This window comes from Porites lutea, chromosome 7 (assembly GCF_958299795.1).
Source record: "Porites lutea chromosome 7, jaPorLute2.1, whole genome shotgun sequence".
In the NCBI taxonomy this organism is placed as follows: Eukaryota; Metazoa; Cnidaria; class Anthozoa; order Scleractinia; family Poritidae; genus Porites; species Porites lutea.
In genome coordinates, this window is record NC_133207.1 from 2,410,118 (window position 1) to 2,416,993 (window position 6,876).

The window sequence follows — 6,876 nt, forward strand, 5'->3', positions numbered from 1 at the left end:
GAATTAAAAGCGCCCTGCTAACCAAGGTCTTGTCAGCTGTCCAAGGAACTTGTTCACTCTTATCTTATTGTTTTGATTAATTTGTATAGCAGAGGTGATGGACAGTAGTTTCAGATAGCCTACGATAAATAGGAGCTATTGTTCCCTATTCCTTTTTACAAAATGGAACGCTACTTCCTTTGTCACAAATTCCGAACCTGTTCCCATTTATACACGGAATATAACACTCATCTTGAGGAACAAACCATCTCCTCGATTAGGAACAATTCCGTTCCTGTTGGACATGAATAGGAACAATTTGAACCGAAAGGGAACAAGGCGTTCCGAACAGCAGTGAATATGCCAGTAAATAAGAACAATTTGTTCCTTACTGTGTAGAGCGAGAAATTAGATTGGAAACATTTGTTCCCCTATCACTTCGAAAGGAACATGAAGGGAAATCGGAACTGTTGAAAGAGGACCATTTGTTCCTGAAAGGATAAAAGAGGAACCAGTTGTTCCTTTTGACTAAAATGAAAAGGAACTGTGTGTTGATCCAATTTGCTGCTAACAGACCAGATTGTTCCGAAATTTGCCGACCTTTGTTTCTATTGTGCGTTTTATTGTGCGTTCCTAGGTTGTTTCTGAAGCAATTAAAGGAACAAAAAGCAAAAACGCGCGGAACACTACGGTTTTGAAAAAGAGACGTTTCCTCGTGTCGCGTCACTTAAAATCAAACTTTGAAAGTTTCCTCATGTAAAAAACGGCCTGACAATACTAAGGACAAAAATGCAATTGAAAACTACGATGTTTTAACCTGAAATGTTGCTATCATTACTTTTGAGGAATGTCGATGACTATGGTGATTAACACGGAAATCATCTTGGCTTTCAAGTACCGGTAGATACGCTGTAGGGGTCCCTTGTGTGTGTGTTTTTTTGATTACCTGCTAGACGTTAAAGACATGTAATTCTAGAAGGTCTCAGCTGTTAAGTAACATCATTGTTTTAGTTATCACCCCTGGGTTCAGAAAGCCTTTATTAACGGCACTTTATCGCATTATTTTTTTACCTATGTATCATGCTCTACCGTATTTTTAGTTTATCATTAACTAGCTAGACTACTGAATGTAAATTTAATCAAAAGGTTTAGGAGCCGTGTAGCTCTGGCCCTGAGAAAAGCTAATTTCGTTTGCCAAATTATTGGCCTCTAACCAACCCCTTGCTGTATTGCCATGTTTGCATTGGTTTGATTTTAAAAATTTACACTGGTTCAAGCATTTCTACATGTTTCTACATCAGAGAATCCGGCAAGAACGAATTAACCTTAACGCGTTTTGTGGGCCTCTGCATTTATTTCCACCGTTGTATTGTGAACTGCTACTTTTCTTGGGGAAAAATAATTGAGAGTGAAACTGGATCAGCTCAGAACATATGCTACGTTTAGCTGAAGGACACATCTATATACAGTTATAAGTCTCAGCACAGACAACAGAATTGTGTAATTGTAGAAATACTACTAGACCTTGTTCAATAAACTGTGTAGTTAAACAACTTTTTGAGGGTAGCAAAGGGGATTCATGGTCCCGTTTCACGTACCAATTTTGACAAATTTCACGTATCACGTGAGTAAAAACCAATTTTCACGTGTCACGAATCTCACCTGTTTAAACAAAGGGGCTAAGCCGGAACCAAAAGACAGTCAACAATATTGTATCAAAATATTCGCATTTTATTTGACGATCGCAGCTTCTTCCCGCTTCTCCTCTCATTAGATTGTCGGTGGGGTGGCCTCGTCCCCAGGGTGCTTTTCCCTTGGGAAAAGCGCCTTGGGGACGAGGTTGTTAGTGGGGCGATGTTAAAGGGCGTTAACGAGCATCGTGAATACGGGAAATTCATGTCTCCAGGCATCTGGCGTTCAAACTGAAAACACATCAACTTCCCTGGTGCGATTTCTTTTTACCCCTAGCAACTGTAGCCTGCGTGACAGGCGCAGGTTAGTTGGGTTTTTACAGTAAGCAGTACACACTGAAAAAAAGGAGTTTTTATATCAGATTTTGTTTGACATCAGTAGAGTACTTCACATTCAAGTAAATAAAAAATAAATCAGTGCAACAAATTATAAATGTAAGGCTGCCGATAATTTAATCTTAGTGTCCTAGCTGATCATGAAAGGCAAATGAGTGTTTGCTACTTCGCTAAAACATAGTTAATTAAAGTGAAATGGTGCGGAAACCCTTTGTTATAAGTTTTTGTTAGCTTTTTTGGACCTGTCCGTGCACAACGTTCAATGGCATTTCTATCATTTTGAAGTTACTAACCAATAGAAACATTGCGTTAATTTATTCAGTCATAATTTGTGAACAAAAAACAATGGATTGTGCACGGTCAGGGAGCTTACAACATAACCTACGGCACCATTGTTTTCAACTTTGATGTTTGCCGGCTTTCCTAACTAGTCTCCTCCACTAACTATGGCTAAAAAGAGAATTCTCCATGATTCAAACGTTTTAGTTCATGCCCGACCTAACCTCACGGCTATGAGCAGAGGTTTTTCTCTTGCATGGCGTTTGGCGTTTAGAAAGTCGTTCGCGTTACTTCTTGATTTGTTTATATAACAAACCAACGACGCGACGCCAACGGCTTGTAAACCCCAAAATGGGCTTTTTGTGAATTGCTTGGAATAACCAAGTTATCAAATACAAGATTATGAGATTGTAAAGTCAGGATTTTAATAAATGAGTGTTGTTAACAATAGAACAGTTTAAAAAAGGCTTAACAATTATTCATATTGAAGGCTTACTTTTTAATGACATACTTAGATTAAAAGAAATATTATTTTAGGAAGTTTAAGACCGCAACGGGAGTCAACAGGTTTGATAAGACAAACAACAACTTTGCAAACCCGCCAAGAGGTGTCTGTAAAATCCGGAACAGTAAACGAACGGAACACCCTGGAACACAGCCGGAACACCCCAGAAGCCCGAATACCCCAGAAACACCCCCTGATGTTTCAGTTGTCTCTAACTGAAGCTGCTCATACCGTTATTTCACCATAAATGCCGAGCAAATGAAAATATCGAATCAAAACTGATTAATGGTATCCCGGTTATAAACACGGCGAGATCTCGGCTACCGAACCAGTAGTAGGCCTTTCCCTATTGCGCTCGTAAAATCCTTAAAAAGTGCTGGCAAAAATGGCTAAAAAGTGCTCAAAAAGTGCTCGAAATCTCAAAATAGTGCTCAAAAAGTGCTAAAAGTTGTGAACAGTTACCTCTAAGCTTTTCGTAAATATGTCAATTTTTACTGAAGTAATTATTATTGTAAATAAATTCAGCAGTACTAGTGCAAAGCCTAGACATCAGATGATTTAGAAATTTGAGATGACACACGCATGATACAGCAGCCAATCAGAAACTTCTGTTCTCACCCTCAGTAAGGATAAGTCCACGTGCCTTTCCATGACAACGGTCTTTTATTCTTGACAACATCATTAGTTATTCAAATTTATGACGTGGAACACGATTCTCGTTGCGAGCGACACACAGTTTTTGCTTTAAAATGTTTTAGAAGACATGTGTTGCTCGAAATTTGCTCGAAATGTGAAATATTGCTCAAATGTTGCCCAAAGTGCGAAAAAGTGCTTAAGGGTGCTCAAAATGCAAAATAGTGCTCCAAACTCAAAAGAGTGCTCAAAAGGTGCTCAGCGCAATCGGGAAAGGCCTAACCAGTAGTCCATAGTAGATTTTAAAAGACTGTGCCAGCATAATTTTTGTCATAATTCGTCATTACGAGCATAACTTTCATCTATTCTCCAAAAAAAAACACTGCTAGCATAATTTGCACTTTTGGCTTCTTTCACAACACAAAATTGTCATTTGATAATCATGCAAAAAAACTTTTTTTAGCACCCGAGATGGCGTGGTAATTATTGTTTGAGTTTTAAGCTGGAGTTGTCAGACAGTTTTGCTGTTTCAGTGAATACTTTAATTATAAGACCGTGATACGCGAGGAATTGTAAGTAGGTTTAACGTTTGCATTTACTTCTTTGTTGAATGATATTGAGGTGTTTTACCTAAATTTAAAGTCAAAAAAGAGAAGCATAAATTCTGCATTTTTTGTTGTTGTTAAAATTAGCCTAAGTACACAAACTCTTTGAAACAAATCGGCCGTTGTTGGTTAGAGAAAATAAAACCAAATTATAAAAATACTGGCGAAGGTGGCTTTAGGTGTGTGTGGGGTGAAACTGAAAGGTTATTACATCAGACTGTAAACCCTCGCCCATGGCTACACAGGCAAACCTCTTTAAAAAAAGTGCCTCTTTTGCCCCTTTTCACGCCTGATTAGACAGGAGATATCTGTTTTACGTTCGGCAGAAGGGATCACTCATCTCAGCAATTTTCCAACTTCAGTTAACGTTTTATTGGATAATTGGGATTATTGGAGATTATCGTAAAAAGAATTTAAGAGAACTGCTGCTTAGCAAGAAGAAAGCCAATCATAGTGGCAAAATTAAAAGAGAACTAGGAGAAGGTGTGACTCTTATGTGTGGATTCAGTAAAGATCAGTAATTAAACCATTAGCATTAAAACGAGGATCGACTCGGCAAGCTGCTTTCGTGAGTTTAATTCATAAATTAAAGTACCTTGATTTGACAATTTTTTCAGCATTTGTCAAAAGTGAGGTTTTATTTCTTCAGCTATTGAACTTCGTAACTTTACTTTAACGATTCGTTATATGGTTGTTTCTTTTTATCATTATTTTTTATTATTATTGTTACTATCGCCTTGTTCCCGTCAACACCTCAGTTTAAACTTAAGTTATAGTTTATGTGAGGAGACTAATTTATAGTTAACTTCAAAGTCCTTTATTGTCTGTTCACCAGAGAAGTCTCATCACACTGGGACAAGACAGATAAAAGACATACATAATTTTAAATTGTAATTTTCTTTGTTTGTCTTGTCCCAGTGCGACTTTTGCTCTCCAGGGGCCTGTTTCTCGAAAGTACCGATATTAAACTTTTTTGGCCCGAAAAGCTATTTTATGTTTTGCTGCTTTTGCATTCATGATCAAAGTTTCAATAATTTTGATAATGATACAATGAAACTATCAGTTAACGAAGCAAAATTGACCGGTTTGTGAGCTAGGAACTGGGCTACTCATTCAACAGGTTTTGATTTTAAAATTTGCCCTCGGGTCCGAAAAGTTACTGGTGTCAAGAAACGGGCCCCAGCACAGCATGGCGGTTTTGCACCACGAGAATGGCTAGCTGCAAGGGCCCATTATTATGAGAATGCAATGTATTATCAAGAAGCTACTGATTCAGAAGCTATCTTCTTCTCCTCGTCGCCGAGGCGTTAACAGGAGCCTGAGGTATGTGCCACTGTTTTAGACCTTACTTATATCCTTTCGGGTATCCTCGACACTAAAACTTCCTATCGGCTACTAATAGCTAAGATGAGGGTTTGGTTAATTTTAAGAGTAAGAGACGTCACATGGCTGAAATTTGTAGCGAATGAGACTCCGCTTCGATTTGAGGCATAGGCGATGGTGTATTCCTTACGTTTCTGACGTTCATTTATTTTGTTGTGGCCTTTATTTTTAGAAAATACATGTATTTAATTTTTATTCCGGAAAAGTCTCGCTACAGAATGCGTTCACGTGAACGGAATTTAATATTCCGCCTACCCTGACCTATCCGGCTAAGACGCAAAAAGGCTAAGGCGAATTCGCAGTCTTGAAATGGTTGGCTAATTAGTAAATTACGTAACTAAATGTTAACAAAATGTGATATATTTTAATACTAAACTTTTTCTTTGCAAGAAGAGGAAAAGTGGAACCCTTCTGATCATTTTCCCTCGAATTTTGCTAGCACAATGCCTGCGAAAACTCAAGGGTTTTTTAATGCGTAGGTGAATTCTACTCCAAGGCTTTGTATGAGCAACATGCGTTTCCGACATGAAAATTGTTCATAGAATTCGCAATGAACGTTTTTAATTATAAAATGATTTTGAGCTTTATTCTAATATATAAAAGGCATTACTGCTATAGGGAGCAAAACCCGGTCTAAGTAACTCAAACTGTTGCTTTCGAGCTACACAGTTTGTCAATCAACTTTGAGCCTCCTAGACAGTTATTTGGGGAATATTATACTGGACATACTGGGCTACAAAATTATCAATCTTCATTAGCTTCTCATAGTCGAAATTCGGCTGTTGGGTTACCCATTACGTAACTCTTTGACATTACTGTCAGATTATCTTAGCAACAAAGTAAGAGATGCTCACTTAGTGCTAACTTTAGGTCTTTGCGGCTCAAAATAGTCTCTCTTTGTTTAAGCAAACAAGCTGATTCATGCTGTGAGTTGCAGACATCCACTATTTTTTCTTTAACTCAGGCATGTTAAGGCCAGGGTCATCTCATAATTTGCATAATTTAGCGAAGCGGCATTTGAAACGGATTGTTTTGATCAGTCGTCATGAAACTTGGCAAACAGTTTTAGCTCGGTGGCCTTAAACAATATGAGACATTTTCATTGTTGAAATATTAGTCACGCGACCTGCAAATGGTCGTTAAGGTTCAAAGTGTTGAAATTAAAACGGGGGAAAGGAAACGAAAGAGCAGCAAATATTCTTAGGCACCAGTGTTTTTCCCATGGCCTGGATATTATGAAACAGTCCTGCATCTTGGTGGAGCAAGGATTACGAAATAAAGAAAAACAGGTCACATGACTTACAAAAGACTTTAATACAGTGGTATTTTGGGCGGAGGAAAGCTGCTTCTTTATGTTCTTATTGTTGTAACCGCCATCTTTGATTTTATGACGGAGGATAGATTAGTATAGGTAATAGCATGATTAGTAGTGATATTTCAAAATTGTTATACGTAATTTTACGAG